This window comes from Macaca mulatta, chromosome 20 (assembly GCF_049350105.2).
Source record: "Macaca mulatta isolate MMU2019108-1 chromosome 20, T2T-MMU8v2.0, whole genome shotgun sequence".
Lineage (NCBI taxonomy): Eukaryota > Metazoa > Chordata > Mammalia > Primates > Cercopithecidae > Macaca > Macaca mulatta.
In genome coordinates, this window is record NC_133425.1 from 6,552,056 (window position 1) to 6,577,313 (window position 25,258).

Consider the following 25,258-nt stretch of genomic DNA (forward strand, 5'->3'; position numbering starts at 1 on the left):
CTTCATAATCACATTAGCCAACATTCTAAATAAATGCAGGAAATTAAATAGTCTTCCCCAGACAGGTGCTCTGCCCTTCTAAAGGGAATTACGCATTGTAAAATAAAACACAGGCTCATTAAGAAAACAAAAGGTCTTTGTGTTAGGTTGGTCTAGCTTCAGCAAAGATAATATTTGCCTCCAGATAGAAGATCTTTCTAATCCATGGTGTTGCGTATGGCAGCCCCACATCTTGTTTCCTTTTCTTTTTTTTCTTTTTAACTAAAAGAGTTGATAATTTTATTTTCACATTTCCCAATACAAATGAGAACCGCATCTTTCTTTGTCCCACTTCTCCCCTCCAAAACGCTTGTCTTTGATAGGGCAAGGGGGCAAGTCTTCCTCATGCTGTTAAGAAAACCCAGCATCACAGCAGCATGATCTCCTGGTTAAAGGGCACAGGTAATATAAAACTCACGTAGGCCGGGCGTGGTGGCTCACGCCTGTAATCCCAGCACTTTGGGAGGCCAAGGCAAGCGGGTCACAAGGTCAGGAGATCGAGACCATCCTGGCCAACATGGTGAAACCCCGTGTCTGCTAAAATACAAACAATTAGTTGGGCGCGATGGTGCGTGCCTGTAGTCCCAGCTGTTCGGGAGGCTGACACAGGAGAATCGCTTGAACCAGGGAGGCAGAGGTTGCAGTGAGCCGGGATCACGCCACTATACTTGAGCCTGGTGACAGACGAAGACTCTGTCTCAAAAAAAAAAAAAAAAAAAAAAAAACACCAAAGAAACAAACAAACAAAAAAGAAAACCCAAACAATAACAACAACGAAAAAAACCAAAGCTGATATAGTGAGGCCTCCTCTCTATCCTTATCTGTCTGGTCAAGTCATTCCCGGCCGAGTGGGCACCATCATGGGACAGGCAGGAGGTCTCATCATTGGGGGCCCAGGCATCATGGGCATGTGGCTTGCCACGGGGGGCCTCATTCCAGGAGCAGGTCCCACTGGCATCATCCCAGGAGGAGGAGGGCCCATCCTTGCCTTCACGGGAGGGCCCTCCATATGGGGTGGTGCCACCACACCGGGGCTAGGAGGACCTGGAAGACTGGGGGGAAGGTGGTATCTTTGTCGCTGCAGGAGGAGGAGCAGAGAATGGAGTAGGAGGTATCCTTGTTGCAGTGCAGCCGTTGTTTTGTCCATCAGGCTCTGAGCCTGCTCTTCCATCCATTTCTGATAGCAGCCTTTCACATTCTCTTTGTGTTTCCTGCCACTGCGATGTGCCTGTCTCACAGATGGAGAGTCCTGGGTGGGGTCTGTATTGCAGTAGTCACAATAAAACTTGGATATGTTGCTCTGCAGGCTGTTGGTCACTCTGTTCCTTGTTTCTTTTTCTTAACAGATTTAAATTGCTGAAAAAGAATAAGTGAATATATGTGAATGCTGATTTTTTTTTTGAGACAGGGTCTCACTGTGTCACGCAGGCTGGCGTCGGGTGGTGCTATCATAGTTCTCTGTAACGTTGAACTCCTGGACTCAGTGATCCTCCCATCTCAGCCTTCTGTAGGTAGGAATGCAGATGTGTGCCCCCACACCCAGCTAATTTAATAATTTTTTTTTTTTTGGTAGAGACAGGATCTCTTTATGTTGCTCAGGCTGGTCTTGAACTCCTGGCTTCAAGCTATCCTCCTGCCCTGGCCTCCTAAAGTGCTGGGATTATGGGTGTGAATCAGTGTGCCCAGCTGAACACTGAATTTTTGAAACTATTTTTGGAGAAGTGGAGGTTTGGGCGAATTCATTTATTTAGGTTCAGCAAATATTCACAGGATGCCTCTTGCATCCTAGACACTGTACTGGCGCTGAGAGTAAAGTAATCGGCAAAAGCAGGCATGGTTCCTGCCCTCAGGGAGTGGACAGTTTAGCCCTGTACTGTCCAGTAAGGCAGCATTGGCCACATATGGCAACTAAGCATTTGAAATATGATGAACACAAACTGAGATGTGCAGGAAGCGTCAAGTACACATTAGATGGTGAAGACTTAATATAAAAAGAATGCAAAGTATTTTGTTAATGTTAAGAATATTTTATACATGTAGACCTGGTATTTGGGATAGATTTGTTTAAATCTGTGATATTATTCCAATTACCTTCATTTCTTTTGTTTTACTTTTTAAAATGTGGTTACTACAAAATGCAAAAGTAAATATGTGGCTTGTATCATCTTTCATCATATTTAGTGTGGACCCTGAGGGTCTAGAGGAGTTACGAGCATTGAGTCGCGGGTGACCCAGGTCAACGTGAATGGCTCGGAAATAGAAGCAAAGGGCGTGAAGAAGAGAATGTATGAATGGAGAGAGGGAGCTCAGTCTCGCAGGGTGAGGAAAGGCTTTCTCACACAGTCTGGCACTTCTTCAAAAGGTTAAACACAGAGTTCTATGACCCAGTACTTCTACTCCATTTTATGAAAGAAATGAAAATATATGTCTGTGCAGAAACTTGTACGCAAATGCTCATAGCAGCATTATTCATAATAGCACTAAAGTGAAAACAACACAAATGTTTGTCTACTGATGAGTGGAGAAATAGAACATAGCTGGACCATGCAATGGAATATTATTCAGTCCTCAAAAGGAATGAAGTACTAGCACGTGCTACAACATGGATGGACCATGAGAATATTATACTAAGTGGAAGAAACCAGTCACAAAAGGTCACATATTATATGATTCCATTTATATGAAATGTCCAGAACAGGCAAATCTATGAAGACAGAAACCCTGTCTCTACTAAAAATACAAAAATTAGCTGGGCATGGTGGCACACACCTGTAATCCCAGCTACTTGGGAGGCTGAGGCAGGAGAAGTGCTTGAACCCGGGAGGCGGAGGTTGCAGTGAACCGAGATTGTGCCACTGAACTCCAGCATGTGACAGAGACTCTATCTCAAAAAAAGTAGATTGCCAGGGCTTAGTGGGAGGAGGAAATGGCAGGTACCTCCTAATGGATACAGGGTTTCTTTTCGGGGTAATGAAAATGTTTTAAAATTGATCATGATGGTGGTTGCTGAGCTCTGTGAATGCACTGAAACCGTTGATTTGTTCACTTTAAGTGGGCAAATCATATGGTACCTGAATTATGTGTTAATGGTTACATTAAAAAGGTAAAATCTTCCTTAAAGAGATGACACTTAAGGAGAGACCTGGTGGGTGGGACAAGTTAACCAGATGGAGAAATGAGGAATAGTAGTTCAGGGTGAGGAACAGCGTAGCGAAGTCCGTGAGGTTAAAAGACATAGAGTAGATGTAAGGGATTTTTTTTCTTTCTTTTTTTTTTCGAGGTGGAGTTTTGCTCTTGATGCCCAGGCTGGAGTGGAGTGGTGCGATCTCAGCTCCCTGCAACCTCTGCCTCCTGGGTTCAAGCGATTTTCCTGCCTCAGCCTCCTGAGAAACTGGGATTACAGGTGCCCACTACCACGCCTGGCTAATTTTTGGGTATTTAGTAGAGACGGGGTTTCACCATGTTGGCCAGGCTGGTCTCGAACTCCTGATGTCCAGGTGATCCACCTGCTTTGGGCTCCCAAAGTGCTGGGATTACAGGCTTGAGGCCGTGCGCCCAGCCAGATTTAAGGGACTTTTGAGAGGTTTGTGTGACTGGAGCCCGCAGGGCAAGCGAGAGAATCAGGAAATGAAGCTGGAGAAAGAGAAGGGCTAGGTCATGCAGGGTGTCACATTAGGATGTTGGAGCTTTTCACGAGTGGTCCCGCCTTGGGCATCCCTCATAGCTACTCCGTGTACCAGCTTCCCCGCTGGTGAAATAAAGGGCTGATGCAGGGATGGACTGAGATAGTGTGTGCCCAGTAAAGGTGAGCTTTTTCGTTTTGAACCCATAGAGCCATGCGAGCCATTGAAAGTGAGTGATCTGTTTGGAGGCACCTTCTGAAGTGATTGCTTTGGTCCCTGTAAGGAGTGCAGATTGTCACAGGGCCAGGGTAGAACAGAGAGGCCAGTGAGGAGGCGTTTGCAGTCAAACAGCTGGAGGTGGTGGTGGCTTGGTTTATGGTGGTGTCAGGAGAGTGGCTGAGCAGTGAATGGATTTGAGAAAGATTGAGGAGGTAAAACCCACATGACCTGGTCACTGAATGTGGGCTGGGTGGGCTGGAGGGATGGTAAGAAAGAATGAGAAGAAAAACGTACTGCAGGTTACTTGAGGTCCCTTTGTGAAGAGGAATGTTTGTGTTTATGATGAAGATGTCTAGACTTTGAAAGGCCATTTGTAGTGCTTTTTTTTTTTTTTTTTTAACAGCCAAGAACACCTCCTTCTCAAAAAAAAATATGAATTTTTTTTGCCCTGATTTATCACAGAGCGATGGACGTTCATTTGCTTTAATGAGAAATGCGAACTTCCATTAAGAAAGCATATTAAATTAATCTGGATTGCTGTGAGGGAGTTAAATCTATTTAGATGTGTACCAGTGTTACTATAATAGTTTGGTCTCAACCCATTTCTGGCCTGTGGCTGCAGGAGGTGGACTCCCAGCTTGCTTGCTTTGAAAGATCCCAGCAACAAGCACATTTGGCATTTCCAGCCAAACCACTTTGTGCAGCGAAGGAAAAGTTGAGGAGGGCCTCTGTTGTTTTTCCCCCAAATCGTTTGCCAGAAATGTGGCTGGGGGCTTCACTGCTGATTTTCTCAGTTTTAATATTGCTGTGGAAAGCCTGTACCAACACTCAGCCATATTATTAATCCACAGCTCCAGCCTGGACTGTGATGTGTTTTTCCTTTCAGTGACACAACCTTGTTTTCCATTAAGACTCAATGCAAATAGACGCGCATGCACCATCACCACCACTCCCCCTGATTGGTGGAGGGAAGTCAGTGAGTGCTTCTCATTTGGTGTCCATGTTGGAGGTTTGTTTTTTTTGAGACGGAATCTCTTTCTGTTGCCCAGGTTGGAGTGCAGTGGCGCGATCTCAGCTCACTGTAACCTCTGACTCCCTGGTTCAAGCAATTCTCCTGCCTCAGCCTCCCAAGTAGCTGGGTTTACAGGTGCACACCCACCATGCCCAGCTAATTTTTGTGTTTTTAGTAGAGACGGGGTTTCACCATGTTGGCCAGGATGGTCTTGATCTCCTGACCTCATGATCTGCCTGCCTTGGCCTCCCAAAGTGTTGGTATTACAGGTGTGAGCCACTGCGCCTGGCCTGGAGTTGTTTTTAAAAGCATATTTCTCTTAAAGTAACTCTGGGATGTCCCGCTGTGACTTGGGCAAAGCTTTGGATTTTCTGGAGGTGGAAAGTCAAACTTCATATAGAATTTGGAGACTGGGCACTATGCCTCATGCCTGTAATCCCAGTACTTTGGGAGGCTGAGGTGGGTGGATCATTTGAGGCCAGGAGTTTGAGACCCTGGGCAACATGACGAGACTCCGTTTCTACTAAAAATACAGACATTAGCCAGGTGTGGTGGTGCACGCCTGTAATCCCAGCTACTTGGGAGGCTGAGGCAGGACTTACCACTTGAACCTGGGAGGCAGAGGTGTCCTGTGTCCAAACCCCATGAAGCGTATCAGCTGGCTGAAGATAAAATCGGTCACGCTGTATTGAGATTGGAGTTGCTGTTACCACACCTCATCCCCACCCCTGCTGGGCATCCACAAATAGTCATCTTCAATGAGACGTCCCTCCTGCCCCTGGCTGCCTTATTTCATCTGCACCCAACCATAACCATTGCTTGTCAGTGGGTCTCAACCTTGGCTGCACCTTGGAATCTCCTGGGGAGATTAGACAGTACCAAGGCTCTCTCTCACTTAGCATGATGTTTTCAAGGTCCTTCCACGTTGTAGTATGCACCAATACTTCCATTGTATGGATACAGCACATTTTGTTTATTTATTCTTCAACCAATTGGCCATTTCCGTTGTTGCCACCTTTTGGTTATTATATATATTATATAATTCCATTTATGTGAAATATCCAGAATAGGCAAATCTGTAGAGGCAGAAGGCAGGTAAGTTGTTGCCAGGACCTGGGGGAAAGGGGAAGGGATGGAGAGTGCTTGACGGGTACAGGGGATATTTTTTTTTGTTGGGGGAGGTGTTAATGAAAATGTTTTGGAACTGGACAGAGATGGTGATTGCTTAACATTGTGAATGTATTTAATGACCCTGAAGTCTATGCTTTCACACAGGGACTTGTATGTTATGTGCATTTGGCCTCATTAAACAAATACTGCCAGGAGCAATGGCTCATGCCTGTAATCCCAGCACTTTGGGAGGCCAAGGTGGGCAGATCACTTCAGACCAGGAGTTCGAGACCTGCCTGGCCAACATGGTGAAAACCTGTCTCTCTTAAAAATACAGAAATTAGCCAGGCGTGGTGGTGCACGCTTGTAATCCCAGCTACTTGGGAGGCTGAGGCAGGAAAATGGCTTGAACTTGCGAGGCAGAGGTTGCTGAGCTGAGATTGCACCACTGCACTCCAGCCTGGGTGACAGAACAAGACTCCATCTCAAAAACAAAAAACAAAACAAAAACAAAAAATACTCATGCCCATGTTTCATCCCTCAGAGATTCTGTAATAATTGATCTGGGATGCAGAGCCTGGGCACTGGGGTTTTCAGATCTCCCCAGCTGATTCTGACATGCAGCTGTGGTTGACAATCTTCTTTTGGAATGAACTTGTTCATGTTTTACTTGTGTTCTTTTCTAGCCTCTAGCATGCCTGTGCCTTTCTGTTTCCCTTCACGTCTTTGGGGGGTAATTTTTTCAATACAGTCTAACGACCAGCTGCCTCAAAATGCACTGGGATCCCTCTTAACCAAGTAGCTCCCCATCTCCAACTCTCACCTGCCAGGTCAGAATCTTGTGGGTGGGGCCCAGGACTGTACATATTTAAACAGGCAGTGACCTGGGAACTATTTCTGAACACCCCTAGGTTTCCCCTTGTTTGCCCTCTCCTTTTGCGTTTGGACCCCTTTGTGTGCTGACCACTGGGCTGTTGCACGTGGACATAGCATAAAAAAGACAGGCCAGGTGCAGTAGCTCATGCCTGTAATCCCAGCACTTTGGGAGGCCGAGGTAGGCAGATCACTTGAGGCCAGGAGTTCAAGATCTGCCTGGCCAACATGACGAAACCCCATCTCTACCAAAAATACGTAATTAGCCGGGTGTGGTGATGCACACCTTTGATCCCAGCTACTCAGGAGGCTGAGGCTGGAGAATCACTTGAGCCCAGGAGGCAGAGACTGCTGTGAACTGAGATTGCATCATTGCACTCCAACCTGGGTGACAGAGTGAGACTCTTAAAAAAAAAAAAAAAAAAAAAAGACAGAGATGGTCCTTCCTTTATGGAGCTCTCAGTAAAACAAGAAAGCTCACGATGTCCTGGCATTTGTCAGAAATACATTTGGTAAGTGTAGTTGGGGTCACATGCTTGACGTACATATTGAAAGCTTCTGGGTAGGAAGAGAACAATCATCACAGCATCACAGCCTGGCATAACTGTCTCCCAGAACACGTCTCCCTGGGGAGACTGAGTCTACAACTCTGAAATCAGAGCTCAAATCCAAGTTCTCCATTTCCCTTAGTAATGTACATGATGTAAAACAGTTTTTATATTAGTTATGTATTGCCATGTAACAATATTACTGCAAACTCTGTGGCTCGAGACAGCACACAGTTACCACTGCATGATTTCTGTGGGTCAGGAATCCAGGCGTCACTTTGCTGGGTGCTACAGCCATAGTGTCAGCCAGGGCTCAGTTCTCATCTGGAGGCTTGACCGGTGATGGATCTGCTTCCAGGCTCATCTGGTTGTTGGCAGCATTCAGTTCCTTGCAGGCTGCTGGACTTAGGGCCCCAGTTTCTTGCTGCTCTCAGCTTCTTGCCACATGGGCCTCTCCATCTGGCCACTCATGACATGGCAGCTCACATCTTCAAAGCCAGCAAGACAGATAGCCTCTTAGCAAGACAACATCCTATCTAACATAATCACTACATCCCATCACCTCTGGCATATTCTCTTGGTTATAAGAAAGTCCTAGGTCCCACCCACGTTCACAGGGAGAGGTTATACAAGGGTGTCAGTACCAGGATGGGAGGCATCTGGTTGCCATAGTTTTCTCTACATAGAATGGGAATAATTATGCTTCTTACCTCCAGGACTGTAGTGCATATTAAATGAGAGGATGCATGAATACCACTTATCAGAGAGTAAGGACCTCATAAATATTAACTTCTCTGTTCTTTATTATTACTACCATTGTTAATATCATCAGGTCAACACTGGTCATTGGTCTCCTGCCTGTGAAAGGCGTCTCCCTCCATTGCCCCTGGGTTCCCCGTGAGCTTCTCCTGTGTTGTTCTCACGGATGTCCTCCTCATCCAGTCTTGGAGATCTAATCTTGAGCCTTGAATCTTTTTTCCAATCTGACTTGTCTGAAGCATGCACTAAGCTAGCTGGACATTCAGATTGGGGGTAGCATTTTATAAAAAGCAGCATCTCCATCTGTGTTAGATGCATCTTTGAGGGACTATGTTTCTGGTGGCCTCTCATGACTTGGTCTCTTCCTCATTTAGGATTCTTTGCTAGAACAGCAGGAGACAGATTCCCATTCTGTCCTGTAAGTCTGCATCTTCACTGCCTTCAAATTTCCCACTTGGGAGATGTTTACATCCCCAGAACCCGTTGAATCTTTTTAATTGAAAAGAGTGTGAATGCTCTGGGCCAGATACTGTGCTTGGTTCCAGGGATCTGAAAAAGTCAATGAGACAAATCCTTGGTTCTCACTGAGCTCACAGTTCAATAGAGGAATTTATTTTTTAATTAAAAAGTTGTTTTTACAATAGAACTCTTGAACATATTTCTCCTTTCTGACATTTTGTGTTATTTGACCAACCTCTTTTCCCCTCCCGCTGCTTCTGCCAACCACCATTCTTTCTTTCTTTCTTTTTTTTTTTTTTTTTTTAACTTCTCTGAGTTAATTTTTTTTTTTTTTTTTTTTTTTTTGAGATGGAGTCTTGCTCTGTCACCCAGACTGGAGTGCAGTGGTGTAATCTTGGCTCACTGCAACCTCTGCCTCCTGGGTTCAAGTGATTCTCCTGTCTCAGCCTCCTGAGTAGCTGGGATTACAGGCATGCGCCACCACACCCAGCTAATTTTTGTATTTTTAGTAGAGATGAGGTTTCATCATGTTAGTCAGGCTGATCTTGAACTCCTGACCTCGTGATCTGCCCGCCTCAGCCTCCCAATGTGCTGGGATTACAGGCATGAGCCACCATGCGTGGCCAACTCTTTTAGATTCCACATATATTTGAGATCATGTGGTTATTTGTCTTTCTGAGCTTGGCTTAGTTTGCTTTTCATAATGTCCTCCAGGTTCATCCATGTTGTTGCAAATGACAGGATTTTCTTCTTTTTAAGGGCTGAATGGTATTCCATTGTATATATATATTCCTTATCCATTCATCTTTTGATGGGCACTTAGGTTGCTGCTGTGTATTGGCTGTTGTGCAGTGAGCATGGGAGTGTGGATATCTCTTTAACAGACTGACTTCAGCTCCTTTGGATATAAACCCAGATGTGTGACTGCTGGATCACACGGCAATTCTACTCTTAATTTTTTTAGGAATCTCTGTACTATTTCCCATAATGGCTATACTAATTTACATTCCCAAGATAGCATGCAAGTGTTCTCTTGCATTCTCACCAACACTTGTTACCTTTCATCTTTTTTATCATAGTCATTCTAATAGGTGTCAGGTAACATATCATTGTGGATTTAATTTACAATTCCTTGATAATTAGTAATTTTAAGCAGTTTTCATATAGTTGTTGGTCATTTGTATGTCTTTTAGAAATGTCTACTTAGATCTTTAGCTCATTTTTTGAGTTGTCTTCTTACTATTGAGTTGTTTGATTTCCTTATATGTTTTGGAGTTCCTTGTATATATTCTAGCCTTATGAGATGTATGGTTTGCAAATACTTTCTCCCATCCCATAGGCTGTTTCTTCAATGAAGGAGTTTAGACTTGAGGCCAAGTCTAAACGTGTACTCTCCCTTTTAAACATAGAAAACAAGGTGTAGGCCGGGCGCGGTGGCTCAAGCCTGTAATCCCAGCACTTTGGGAGGCCGAGATGGGTGGATCACGAGGTCAGGAGATCGAGACCATCCTGGCTAACACAGTGAAACCCCGTCTCTACTAAGAAATACAAAAAACTAGCCGGGCGAGGTGGCGGGCGCCTGTAGTCCCAGCTACTCGGGAGGCTGAGGCCGGAGAATGGCGTGAACCCGGGAGGCGGAGCTTGCAGTGAGCTGAGATCCGGCCACTGCACTCCAGCCTGGGTGACAGAGCGAGACTCCGTCTCAGAAAAAAAAAAAAAAAAAAGACTTGAGAAAACAAGGTGTAGCCCAGACACTTTTGTAGGCAACAGTGTCAAGCTAGAATTGAATACAATGTTATTTTTCTATTGAATTAACTTTTTGTAATCATAGCAGTAAACAGTGAGTCCTTTGGAAAGAAATGTATTTAGGTGAAAGACGTGATAAGCTGCCCTTTCCACAAAAGGCAGCCACACTTAAGCGCACATTGATGGTTGCTAGATCTACTGATGGTTTAAGAAGATTTGGAAGTTTGGATTTTTATGTGAAATTTTCTAATTATTACATGTTAGATCAAATAAAGAATACTTTGCGGTTCAAACAAAATACATTGTAGGCAGTTGGTTTGTAACTTCTGTAGTGAGAGTTGTAACAAGAGACTATTGAATTTTGAAGGAATAGTAAGATTAAATCTTGGGAGAGTGTTGGTGTAAATAAGTCTAAGAATGATGGCATTTTGATTTCTAGAGCACTCCAAACTAAACATCTCCCCCTCCTCTCCCCCTCCCCTGTCCTCTCCCTCCCCCTCCCCTCCCCCACCCTCTCCTCTCCCTCCCCCTCCCCTCCCCTCCCCCACCCTCTCCTCTCCCTCCCCCTCCCCTCCCCTCCCCCACCCTCTCCTCTCCCTCCCCCTCCCCTCCCCCTCCCCCTCCCCTCCCCTCTCCTCTCCTCTCCTCTCTTCTCTCCTCTCCTCTACTTTTTTTCATTTCACTTCTCTTCTATGTAGAGTTTGATTCTTCACAACTTGGCTGGAAACATTCATGAAGACCACCTGGTATGCTAGAGGTTGGCTTGTTGGGAGAAACAAAGGAAAAGAGGCAGAAAAAAAAGCAATAAAAATGATACCGAGAATGTTGAGAAATTCAGTGTTTTGCACAGTGCAGACAGGACTGAGTTTGAGATAGCTGGAATTGTGTGTTCTATGTGATTTAAAAAATATATACATTAAAATGCACAGATCTTAAGCATTCAATTTGATGGGTTTTGACTTGCATACACCCACACAACCATCATGCCAAACAAAATTTAGAATGTTTCTATGGCCCTGGAAAATTCTTTCGTAGCCCTGTCACACAACCCTGTAGACTTCCAGGGGCAACTACTGTTCTAACAATTTCCATCGCAGTAAATTAAATTTGCCAGTTCTTGGGCTTCATTTAAATGCAATCATATGGTGTGCACTCCGTCATGCCTGGCCTTGTTTTTGCTCAAAAAGAAAATGTTATAGAAATCAGTCCCTACTATGCATATCAGTGGTTCTCTTTTTTTTTTTTTTCACATTTAGTTGATAAATGGCAGTCCATTGAATGCATACTTCATAATTTGTTATTTATCTACCAGTCAATAGGCATTTGTTTCCAGTTTTTGCTTATTGTGAATAAAACTTCTGTGACTAAATATTTACCAAACTGTGTGTCAATGTATTCTTATTCTCTTAGGTACATACTCGGAGTAGAATTGCTGAGTCATAGGGTAGATGTGTATTTAACTTGATGAGAAACTGTTAAACCGTTTTCCGAAGTGGTTTCACCATTCTCACAAGCCGCCTATGAAAGTTCCAGTTGTTTCCCATTCTCGCCAACATCTGCCCTTGCCGTTATTTTTGATGACAGCCATTTCAGTCACTGAGTTTTCTATGTTGACTTTGTATCTAGAAATATTTCTAACTCAATTTGGTGAACTTTTTGTGGACTTCATGGGCCTTTCCGACGTATACAATCCTGTCGTTTGCAAATGATGATAGCTTTTCTTCTTTTCCTTGTAATTTTTATGCATGTTTTAATTTTTTTTCCCTATTGAACTAACTAGGAATTCTAGTAAAATTGTGGATACAAGTGGGGATAATGGATATCCTTGTCTTATTCCTGATCTTAAGGGGAAAATATTCATTGTTTTACCGCTATATATGATGTTAGCTATAGTTTTTTTTTTTTTCCTAGATGCAGTTGATCCCACTGAGGAAGTTTCCTTTTATTTCTAGTTTCCTCAGGTATAAAAATCATGAATGGGTGTTACATTTTGTCAAATGCTTTTTTTGGCATGTATTGAGAAAATCGTAAGTTTTTTTTTTTTTTTTCCTTTTTTCTCTTAGCATGTTGAGTTACTCTAACTGCTTTTTGAATGATGAACCAGTCTTACATTCCTGAGGTAAATCTCATTTGGTCGTGTTGTATTATCCTTTTAATGGATTGCTATATTCGATTTGCAAATATTTTATTAACGATTTTTGCATCAACTTTCATGAAGGATATTGATGTGTGTTTTTTTTTTTTGTATGCACATATGCCAGCCTTAAAAATGGGTTGAAAATATCCTCATCTCGGGACACAAGGGCATAACAATGATACAGTGGATTTTTGGGGACTCGGGAGAAAGGGTGGGAGCAAGTGAGGGATAAAGACTATACACGGGTACACTGTATAGTGCTTGGGTGATGGGTGCATCAAAATCTCAGAAGTCACCACTAATGAATTTATTCATGGAATTGTGTGTTCTATGTGATTTTAAAAAATATATACATTAAATATATACCAATCACCACCCATTCCCCAAAAACCTATTGAAATAATAATAATAAGAAGAAAGTGTCCTCATCTCTATTATTTTCTATTATTTATTTTTTAAAGATTTGATGAAATTTGCCAGTGAAGAGATCTGGGACTTGGCTTTTCTTTGTGGGAAATTGTTCACTTATGAATTCAATTTATATGATAACTGTAAAACTTTTCATATTTTATAGTTGCTTTTTTTTGGTTTTGGTACTTTGTGGTACTTTGTTCATTTCATCTAGGTTGTTGAATTTATTCACAAAATGAATGACAGTTTTAAACAAAATTTTTGAAAAGCAAAATGTCGTTCATTTTGTCTGTTTTATTATTCTTTTAGTATCTGTAGTGATGTCCTCTCTTTAATTGCGGATATTAGTAATTTGTGTGTTTCTTTCTGTCTCTGTCTTTCTCTCTCTGAATCTTAGTCTCACTTTCTCTCTCTTTCTCTCTCTCCCTCTCTCCCTCCCTCCTTCCCTCACTCCCTCCTTCCCTCTGTGTCTCTCTGTGTCTCTCTGTCCTGATCATTCTTTCTAGGTTTATTTTTGGTAGACAGCCCTCAAAGTGGCTTCCAATAGCCTCTGCCTCTTGATATCCACATCCTTGTGTAATCTCCTCCTTTTGTGTGTGCAGTAAACCTGGTGACTCAATTCTAATGCATAGAACATGGAGAAAGCGATGGGATGTTACCTTCGAGACCAGTTTACAGAAAGGTCCTTGCTTCCATCTTGTTTGTCCTTTCTTGCTTTCCTACTTGCTTGTTCTAATGGAAGCCAGCTACCATCATGGAGAAGTTCACATGGCAAGGAATTGAGGGAAGCCTGCAGCCAGCTGCCACTGAGGCCCTCAGTCCAATAGCCTGTATGTGTTTATAGACTTCCAACAGCTATATAAATGAGCTTGGGGCCGGGCGCAGTGGCTCATGCCTGTAATCCCAGCACTTTGGGAGGCCGAGGTGGGCACATCACGAGTTCAGGAGATCGAGACCATCCTGGCTAACACGGTAAAAGCCTGCTCTACTAAAAATACAAAAAATTAGCCAGATGTGGTGGTGGGTGCCTGTAGTCCCAGCTACTCGGGAGACTGAGGCAGGAGAATGGCATGAACCCGGGAGGCAGAGCTTGCAGTGAGCTGAGATTGTACTACTGCACTCCAGCCTGGGCGCCAGAGTAAAATTCCGTCTCAAAAATAAAATAAAATAAAATTAAAAAGTGAGCTTGGTTACAAAGCTCTATCTCCTTAGTAAATCCTTGAGTTAACTGCAGCCCTGGCTGACACCTTGATTGCAGTCTTATAAAAGAACCACGTGTTACAGCCACCTATATGAAACCCTATAGAAACTGTGAGACAACAAATGTTTGCTGTTTTAAGTCACTAAGTTTTAGGGTAATTTGTTGTACAGCAATAGATAGCTAATAGAGTGTTTATTGATTTTATTCATTAAGAAACCAACTTTTGTTGATTTTCCCTATTCATGTTTTTTATTTCACTGATTTCTCTCTTTTATTTTCCTTCTTATAATTACTTTAAGCTTCATTTGCTCCTCTTTAGCTTCTTTAAGTTCCAGTTTAGATCATTCATTTTATAGCTTTCTTATTTTTTAATATAGGCATTTAATGTAGTAAACATCCAGGCTAGTGTTCGTTTATCTATGTATCACAAATTTCAATATATTGTTTTTTGGTTATCATACAGTTCAAAGGATTTTCTAATTTCGCTCATATTTTAGTCTTTGGGCATTTAGAAATGACTTATTTAATTGCTAAATATTTGGTAATTTTCCAGATAACTTATTTTGAGTGATTTTTAATTAAATACTATTGTCAGAGAAATCATGTTTTTGATTTCATTATTTTCTAAGTTTAATGAGACTAGCTTTATGGAGCAGCAGCATATGGTCTCTCTTAATGAATGTTCCATAAGCACTTGAAAAGAATGTGTATTCTGTAGTTTTTGGGTCTGTCATACTATAAATATCAAGTAGGTCAAGTTGGTTGATTGTGTCATTCAAATTTAATATTTGCCTACTAATTTTTTCTGGTTGCTTTAACAGTTACTTAGAATGGAATGTTAAAAGTGTTACAGTGCAGTTGATGGATTTGTCTTTCAATTATTGCATCATATATTTTGAAGCTCTGTTAATAGGTACAGCATACGTTTTTAGGGTTATTTTGTCTTGTTTATAAATTGACACTTTATTATTATTAAATGACCATTTTTACCCCTAGTAATGGTCTTTGTTTGGAGGTTTATTTTGTCTGATATTATTCATGCCAAACCAGCTCTCTGACACTTAGTGTTTGCATAGTATCTAAAAAGTGTTTTTCACCTTTTATAGTTTAATCTGTATGTGTTGTGTATTTAAACTGTGTTTCTTATAAACAGCATATAGTTAATCTTGCTTTTATTGGTTTAATTTGTCAATCTGTGCCTTGTACCTGGAGCGTTTAGGCCATTTATATTTAATGTAATTGTGGATATGGTCAGGTTTAAGTCTATCTTGGCTTTTATTTTCTATTTGTATCCTCCATTCTTTGTTCTTCCGTTTCTCTTTTACCACCTTCTTTTGGGTTAATACTTTTTTTCTAGTATTTTGTGTGTGCTTTTTTGGGGTGTTGCTTTGGTTGATAAAGAAAACTTCAAGCTAGAAAATGACCTATATTATTTACGATTCAGGAATACAGCTGCCTTAAGCTTAGACTCACAGAGGCTGCTGGTCTTTACTGGAGTGGATGCCTCACTGGTTTTATTAATATTATCATTATGGTGTTGATGGATTCCTATAGCACAGGGCACATTGGATATTATCCTTATTCTCCCTGGGATTTTCTGTCAGGCTGTGCCACGTGAGCTGCACAGGCAGAGGATTATTTGCAGACAAGCCATAGAAGGCTCAGTCTGCAGTAAATGCTAGTCTTTTGGAGTCTGTATTTCAGTTCCACGGTCAAGCTGTGTCTCTCTCTAGGGGCTTCCAGACTTCTGTTTGCTGTCACCTCTCTTTCCTTCACAGCTGCTTCCCTCAGTTTGTTAGGAGGCAGGGAACATTCTGAAACCCTGGAGAAAAGCTGGCTGTGGGAGTCACAGATGCCAGTGTTTTAGGTAAACTTCAGACATGCTTCTGACGTTGAGGGGCTTGATTCCAAACAGCACTCGGGTCCCTTCCTCTCTCCCCCACCACAGTGCATATTATATGAAAAAGGAACCAGGCCTTATAGGTGTTGAATTATTATTCACTCCATTCCTCTTTTTTTTTTTTTTTTTTTTTTTTTTGCTTTGTTTATGACTTAGATTAATTCTGAATCTCTTGTACCTGGACTCCTATGAAAATTCCAATATAGCAAAAATGATTAAAATTGAATTGCCCATAGCAGCTGAGATGTCTTTTTTCCCCTGGAGCTAGGTTCAGCATCTAAATAAGGGAGGAGGCCCACACCCTGCATATCAGCCTTTCAAACAAGGCACAGTGGGAGTACCTGAGTTCGGATCCATAAATACAAAACAGGAAATCTTAAATGGAACTTTTCTCGATTTTTTCTTAAAGATCTAATATGAGATTATAGCTTCGATCATAACTTAATTTTTCATTTCCATTTGAACTTTAATTTTACTTAAATTTCCTTCTGACAAATCTCCAAAGGAATATTTAAGTGACACAGCATAATGCTGGCAGATTATTCATATATCAGCCCTCAGGCTACCAAGGAAGGCTTCATCATCTCAGAGTGAGTTTTATTGGAATCTGTAGCTCACAAAATATTGCTTTCTGACAGCTCCTGTGCAGTAGAATTTAAAGGCTTAAGTTTTGGGAGGATTTACACATTGGTAGCATCCTCTGCTATACCTTTTAGGGATATTAAATCAGAAGGCTCCCCAGTGGTAGTCCTGTAGATGGGTGTTCTGTAGTCCTCCCACATTTATATTACAGGTATGTGGGCCTTGGAACAGCTCTTTGTCCTCCTACTTTTTGAACCTCATTGGGGTAACTGTGTTCTTCTGTCCTGTGCCCTTTAGGGGAGTTGAGTCTGTTGTGGTGATCATATCTCAGTGCTGCAGAAAGCCAGCTTTGCTTCGTTCATTTGTTCATTCATTCATTCATTGAATAAATACCTATTAAGCTCCTCTTATTACCAGATACTCTTCTGAGTCCTAGGGACATTAGTAGTGAATAAATCAGATACTGTGGCTCTGTTCATGGAGCTCATGGGCTAGTAGGGAAGACAGAAGAAATTAGACTCATAAACATACAACTAAATCTATCATAACTGGTGGTGAGAGCTATGAAGGAAATAATTTCTCTGTGGAGGAGGAATTTCAGCTGAGACTTGGAGGACTGGTAGGAGTTAGCCAGATAAAGTGATTTTTTTTCCCCCAAACAATATAGAGACGTGTTTTCATTTGCATTTCTCCTATTTCCCGCGAATTTGAACCTCTTCATGACATTACTGGCTATTTGAATCTTGTTTCATGAAATTTGCCTATTCATGTCCTTTACCTTTTTTTCAATTCTTTGTCTTTTGCTTATTGACTTGGGGGAGTTTTGCCTTTCACAGGTAGGTTTTCATCCACCTGAAGCTTGTGTGATGGAGCATGACTCAGGTGGGCTTTGCAAGGGGGTAGATACTGAATGAAGATGGCGCGTGTGGAGAAGTCTGAACGGGTAGCCTTACAGAATGCTGGTTTGGTCAGATCAGCCTGGGACCAAGTTGAGTACCACATGTTTCAGAATCAGTGAGGGACTGGTTTCACCTGCTACACTTAATTCCAGAAGCTGGGGCTCATATTAAACAGAGATCAAGTGTTCCTATTCTGAGCCTGGCACCATACAGGCTTTTATTGTGATCAGCAACATCTTGGTACAGATTCTTCCCGTGGAGTTTCTGAAATACCTGCTTTCTGTCTTCTGCTGGGGGTCACTTACATCTACGGAGGATGACTGAGGAGGGGGTCTGGCCGGAAATGAAGGGGGGCTATTTTCATCTCAACTCTGTATCTCTAGATGTTTCCCTGGACTTCTTTAAAGACCATGTTTTACCCTATTGATTAGCAAAACAAAGTGGTTCTCAGAAACCTGCTGTTAGGATTTGTGAGATTTTATCGAATCTTCTCCATATTTCTTGCCCTTGCAAGAAAATAATTTCACATGAAATTATTTTCTTGTGAAAAATAAAGTCTGTCGAAGAAGAAATGGAAAATCCCACAGATGCAGAAGTAAGGGGCACACGTGCAGATGGACACTTCTGGATGATAGGCAGCCATTGAAGGTTTTAAACAGGGAGTTATACTTCAGTTTTAGAATGGTGAGTAAGCCAGATGCGGTGGCTTATGCCTATCATCCCAGCACGTCGGGAGGCCTAGGTGAGAGGATTACTTGAGCCTAGGAATATGGGACCAGCCTGGGAACATAGTGAGACCCCATCTGTACAAAAAATTAAAGAATTAGCTTGATGTATGGCACACACCTGTCCCAATTAGGAGGCTGGAGGTAGCAGGATTGCTTGAGTCCAGTTGTTTGAGACCAGCATGGGCAATGTAGTGAAACTCCCCACCTCTACAAAAAATAGACACATGCACAAAAGTAGCTAGGCATAGTGGAGTGCACCGGTAGTCCCAGCTACTTGGGAGGCTGAGGTGGGAGGATTGCTTGAGCCCAGGAGGTTGAGGCTGCGGTGAGCCAAGGTCATGCCATTGCACTCCAGCCTGGGCAACATAGCAAGACTCTCTCAAAAAATAAATAAAGATAGAATGGTGAGTAAAGAAGACTTAGAACCTTCACTGATTTGGATAACAGTCCCTGCCAATATTCCAGATATTCCCTTTCCAAGACGGAGGACATCTAGAATTCTTTTTTATTTTGAGACGGAGTTTCACCCTTGTCACCCAGGCTGTAGTGCAGTGGCATGATCTTGGCCCACTGCAACCTCCGCCTCCTGGGTTCAAGTGATTTTCCTGCCTCAGCCTTCCAAGTAGCTGGGATTATAGGTGCGTGCCACCATGCCCAGCTAATTTTTGTATTTTTAGTAGAGATGGGGTTTTACCATGTTGTCTAGGCTGACCTTGAACTCCTGACCTCAAGTGATCCACCACCCTCGGCCTCCCAAAGTGCTGGGATTACAGGTGTGAGCTACTGTGCCTGGCCAGGGTCTTGTAGAATTCTGACGATTAGAGATTTATCGTGAAAGATTGAGTTAAATGCACAGCAATGCTCTGCAGAGCAAGGTAAGGTTGTTTCCGAGAGAGCATGCCCGTTCTGCCCTGCTCTCCATCACCCGGATCACTTTATGCCTTGTGTCTGTTAGAGTCCCCGTCTGCTCTGTTCTGCTTCTTGCAGGACGGCAAGGCAAAGCATCACATCACTGTTCACAGCAAGTTTCAGCCTCCTTCATGTTCTCTGCTATCATCAGGGTTTGTGAGGATAATTTGGTCTAAGTCGAGGAGAATCACGTCTAGAAGCAGCAGCCACTGGGGGTGAGGCTTATTTCACCTTCCCCATGGCAGGCATCTCAGCAAAACTTTGGCAGTCTTTGCTGGCTGGTTAGTGCAGAAATATGAAATTACTATTTTCACTTCAACTTAAGCTTCTCCATGGCAGGGGGTGGAGTGGGGGAGCAGGAAAACCAAACAAACCACCACCAACCTGGCTGTTCCTGGGGCTGGCAATGGAGTTGGCTACTTGCTTTTTACATTTGAGTTGGTGGGCCCCCAGGCTAGCCACTCTCATTGCTTTGCTTGCATTTCATGCTTGCATGGTTTAGGGAGGCATCTAACAAGTTCTATTTCTGTGCTCAGACCAGGAGACTTTTCTGGCACTCAGGTGTGCAGACCCGGTTTTACTTCTCTTGAATCTGCTCCACACCCACCTGCCCAGTATTTTCTGGACTCCTGATTCTCTCTCTGCCATCTTCCCCTCCCTCCCTCCATTTAAAAATAATCACGAAGGAAACACATGCTCATGGTGAAGTTAAAATAAAACAGCAGAGAAGGACGTAGAAGAAAAATGGATCCTCCCTTACCACTTCCCCTCCTTATGCCACTATTTTCTGAGGGTGCCACCTTCACCCCTGTTCATAGTGTGAGGTGCTTTATTGCAGACATTTTGATGCAGTCACCAACACATACCTGGTCTCACACACACAGGGAATTGTGTACACATGTGCACATACACACATGCCTAGGGGTCTTAGATTTTATTTATTTTGATTTATTACTACATTTTAGAGACAGGGTCTCACTCTGTCACCCAGGCTGGAGTGCAGGCACCATCATATCTTACTGCAACCTCAAAGTCCAGGGCTTAAGCAATCCTCCCACCTCAGCCTCCTGAGTAGCTATGACTACAGGCATGTACCACCATGCCCAGGTAATTTTTTAATTTTTTATTTGTAAACATGAGATCTCACCATGTGGCCCAGGCTGGTCTTGAACTCCTGGCCTCAGGCAGTCCGCCTGTCTTGGCCTCCCGAAGTGCTGAAATTACAAGCGTGAACCACAGTACCTGACCATAATAGCTGTAATTTAAAATGGTCATGCTTGTGGTTAAAAAAATAAAGCAATACTGAGAGGCTTACAATGAAAAATAATTGGCCAGGCTTGGCGGCTCATGCCTGTAATCCTAGCACTTTGGGAGGCCGAGGCGAGCGGATCACTTGAGTTCAGGAGTTCGAGACCAGCCTGGGCAACATCTTTACTAAAAGCCCCATCTTTACTAAAAATACAAAAAATTAGCTGGGTGTGGTGGCAGGTGCCTGTAATCCTAGCTACTCAGGAGGCTGAGGCAGGAGATCGCTTGAACCCAGGAGGCGGAGGTTGCAGTGAGCTGAGATTGCACCACTACACTCCAGCCTGGGTACAGAGTGAGACTCTGTCTTAAAAAAAAAAAAAAGGAAAAAAGAAAAAAAAATTATTTTCTGCCTTTGCCCATTCCCAAGAGGCAACAACTTTGAATTCTCTTAGCTTCAACCTCCCAGTGGTGGTGATCACCAGGACTCAGACAATATTTATATATTGCTGGTTCTTGACTGATCTGACTGGTCAATTTCAGTCATTAGTAATTCAGATTTCTGGCTGTGATAGATGAGATTTAGCCTCATCTCAAACCCATGTGTCCCCTTCCTTTAACCTCAACAAATTGCTATTTTGACTATATTTAGTAAAATCAATGAATAGAGTTATATTATTTTGGCTATGTAAATATTATTCTTTTCAGAGCCGATAATACTAAAATGACTTTTTTTTTCTTCTGGAGTTTATAGTTGCCTTTATTTTTACTTTCAACGATTTGTCTTTGCTATGTGTTACATTTTTTTTCAATATTTGTCTTGTATTAAGTATACAGTCAAGTTTTCCTCTTTTGTGTCTTTTTCTGGAGATCTCTTTCACAGATTCCCAGTACTCCAACTTGCACAGCACTGCTGTCGTCTTGAGACCTCCCTGCTAAATGCAATGTGTTTTCAGCTCTGTGTTTCTCTCCCAACTCCCCTGGGCTTGGCAGTTCCAGATCGTAAGACCTTGTGGGGTTCTTGAAGGGGATCAGCTTTCTCCTTGGCTAATCCCTTTCCTTCCTCATGCTGTCTTGGCTAGAGTTTCCTCTACTCCACTTCCTGTCAACTTCCTCAAACGTACACCATGAATTTGTTAAAAATCTGGCCTTAACAAGACAGCTCCCTCTTTTTCTGGTAATTCTTGCAGATCCCTGACTTTTAAAATTCCTTTACTATCATTTTATTGGGTTTTAGGAGGAGATAAATGCTTATACTTTTGGGACATCTTCTCCTTTAAACCAGAAGTCTTACTTAGTGTTTAAAAAGTTTTTCTCAGTCTCTTTTTATCTCTTGTTGCTCTCTCTCTTTCTCTCTCTATTATTTTTCACTTAGATATATCCAGTCATTGATAACAGTTCTCATAGATGAAGTAGCTCTCCTCTCAGACAAAACTAGGTGGAACTTAGTGGTTATATGCCACAGTAAGTAACACCAAAGTTGATTCATCCTGAAGTTTACCTAAAGGTTCGTAGTGCCGTGCCATGCTTTTTAAGTGTCTGAACCCCCTAATTTTTTAAAAATTGTTTTTTAATTTTTATAGACTTAGGGAGTACAAGTGCCATTTTGTTCCATAGATATATTGCATAGCGGTGAAGTGTGGGCTTTAAGTGTGACTATCACCTGAATGGTGTACATTGTACCCATGAAGTCATTTCTCGTTCCTCACTCCCCTCCCACTCTCTCACCCTTCTGAGTCTCCAATTTGGTAATGTCATTCAGTGCTTTTCAATTATGATTATAGAGAGTATGATTTTACAAAGGAATGAAATCCAAGAGAAGCAATTTTATTAAACTATACCGTAAGTGTATAGATTCTCACACAGAAGACCACAGTTCATCTGACCCTCAAGGACTTTACTTGCCTGGCATTTTTAGATGTATCACAGGCATTGTTCCTTGGGTCATTTTCAAATTGAAACTGGAGCCAAAGCTTCTTTTTCTGGTCCTTTGATTTAGAGAGAGCTGCTTGTTCGTCTCTGCACACTGTGAACTGACAGGGAGCCTTAAAACTGTTTTTGGCTTAGCCATGGATGCACTTTTCCTATTTTTCTCTTAAGGTTCAACTCTAATGTTACCTCCTTCCCAGAATCTTTCCTGATCTGCCGTGGAGTGGGCAGCTGAGTGTACAGGTAAAAAGTGTGGACTTTGTTCCCAGCCCTTTGGGAGGCTGAGGTGGGCAGATCACTTGAGGGCAGGAGTTCGAGACCAGCCTGGCCAACATGGGGAAACCCTTTCTCTACAAAAAATATAAAAATTAACTGGGCGTAGTAGTGCCCACCTGTAGTCCCAGATACTCAGGAGGCTGAGGCAGAGAATTGCTTGAACTCAGGAGGAGGAGGTTGCAGTGAGCCGAGATCATGCCACTGCACTCCAGCCTGGGCGACAGAGCCAGACTCTGTCTCAAAAAAAAAAAAAAAAAAAAAAAAAAAAAAAAAAAATGTGGACTTTGGAATTAGGCAGATGCGTTAAAGTCCCAGCATCAACATTTTCCAGGTATAGTGAACTCAGGCATAGTATTCAGCATTTCTGAGTCTCTGTTTCCTCACCTGTATATGGGGGAGGGAGTGATAATTGTACCTGTCCAGGTCATTTGGCTGGGCTAGAGATTCATGGGCAGAGGCTTCACCCACATACCATTGTAAGGTTAGAATCAATTTCCAATTTATGAGCAACTTGAACAGGAGGGTTAGTGCTCAGCTGGGAAGACACCGTCTATAAACAGTAGGGTCTTGCTAGACCTGAGAAATTAATTTTTTGCTGAGCTATCATCCATCTTTTCCTTCCTTTATTTTGGAAAAAATACTGGGGTTTGCATTATTTTTCAGAAGGAAAAGTATAGTTTGCACCAACGAACTACACTCTTTTCTTAAGAATTTAAAAAAATTTCAATAGCGTTTGGAGTCTAAGTGGTGTTTGGTCACCTGGATGAGTTGTGTAGTAGTGAAGTCTGGGATTTTAGTGCACCCATCACGTGAAGTGTACATTGTACTCATTATTTAGTTTCTTATCCCTCACCCCCACTGCCCCCGCTTCTGAGTCTTCAGTGTCCGTGATACCACTCTGTATGCCTTTATGTACCCATAGCTTAGATCCTACTTGTAAGTGAGAACATGCAGTATTTGGCTTTCCATTTCTGAGTTACTTCACTTAAATTAATGGCCTCTAGCTCCATCGAAGTTGCTGCAAAAGACATTTTTTCATTCTTTTTTATGGCTGAGTAGTATTCCATGGTATATATGCATGTACTTATGTACATATCACATATCACACTCATACACACAGATATGTGTATTAATATCACATTTTCTTTATTCACTCAGTGGTCGATGGGCACATAGGTTGGTTCCATATCTTTGCAATTGTGAATTGTACTACAATAAACATATGTATGCAGGTGTCTTCTTACTATCATGACTTCTCCTTTGGGTAGGTACCCAGTAGTGGGATTGCTGGATTCAGTGATAGATCTACATTTAGTTCTTTAAGATATCTCCATACTGTTTTCCATAGAGGTTGTGGTAATTTACTTTCCTACCAGCAGTGTATAATCGTTCCCTTTTCACCACATCCATGCCAACATCGATTGTCTTCTGATTTTTTAATAATAATCATTCTTGCTGGAGTAAGGTGGTATCTCATTATGGTTTTATTTTGCATTTCCCTGATGATGAGTGATGTTGAGAATTTTTTCCTGTTTGTTGGTCATTTTATATCTTCTTTTGAGAAATGTCTATTCATGTCATGTGTCCACTTTTCGATGGGATTACGTCTTTTTTTTGCTGATTTCAAACTATGCTCTTAGTAGGGAATAATTACAGATGCTTTGGCCTCTTCTTGCTGCCAATCTAGATGCACCTTCAGCAAGCCTCAGCTGTGCCTGGGAAGTAGCTCTGACGTTGTTCCTTCTCTAGGCTTCCATGGTCACTTGCTCCTTGCTACAGTGCTGTAATAACCTGTGGGCAAATCCATCCTGCCCAGTAAATCATGAGCCTTGCAAGAGCAGAGGCCATGTTCTATGAATGCCTGAATTTCCCAGTGCTTCAGATGGCACCTAATACCTAGAGTGGGCTCAGGAGGTGTAGAGGGGCTGCACGAATGAAACCCCATATGTATTACACAAAGGATCGGTTTCCTATTTCATTGCATGAGAATAGCCAGGTAGATTTTACTAACATGGAATGCATGTTTGGGGCATTCTGGTCATATATAGGCCATTGTTGTGAGTGTAGCTTACTTCGGGTGAAAGAAGATCTCTGAAGCACAACTGAGAACATGTAGGCAAGTGTCTTCCAGGGCTGCTGAAACTTAGAGCGGAATTTCTCCCAATTGGGAAGACATGTCTTTTTTTTTTGAGATGGAGTCTTGCTGTGTCACTCAGGCTGGAGTGCAGTGGCATGATCTTGGCCTCTTGGCTCACTGCCACCTCTGCTGCCCAGGTTCCAGCGATTTTCTTGCCTCAGCCTCACAAGTAGCTGGGATTACAGGTGCCTGTCACCGCGCCCAATAATTTTTGTGTTTTTTAGTAGAGATGGGGTTTCACCATCTTGACCAGGCTGGTCTTGAACTTCTGACCTCATGATCCACCCGCCTCAGCCACCCCAAATACTGGGATCACAGGTGTGAGACCTGGCAACATGTCTTAAATTATAGATGATATGGGATCCTTTAGACTCATCTGGGAGTCCTGAGGACACCCCAGAGACAGCCATCCTCTACAGTGGCTGATGCTGCAGATGCATGAGGGACCTGTGTGAAACTTCGTAAGATCCTTGGACAGAGACAACCAAAGAGTGTCTTCAGATACAATCCCAGAAT

The 25,258-nt window shown here is 42.5% G+C and overlaps 1 protein-coding gene and 1 pseudogene across 2 annotated transcripts in view; one reads left to right on the forward strand and one right to left on the reverse strand.

The window, feature by feature from the left end:
• Positions 1-25,258, forward strand: part of RBFOX1 (RNA binding fox-1 homolog 1) — a 2,485,711-nt gene that overhangs the window by 49,545 nt on the left and 2,410,908 nt on the right. The gene's annotated exons all lie outside the window — the stretch shown is intronic.
• On the reverse strand, positions 857-1,874 carry LOC711215 (U1 small nuclear ribonucleoprotein C pseudogene; annotated as a pseudogene).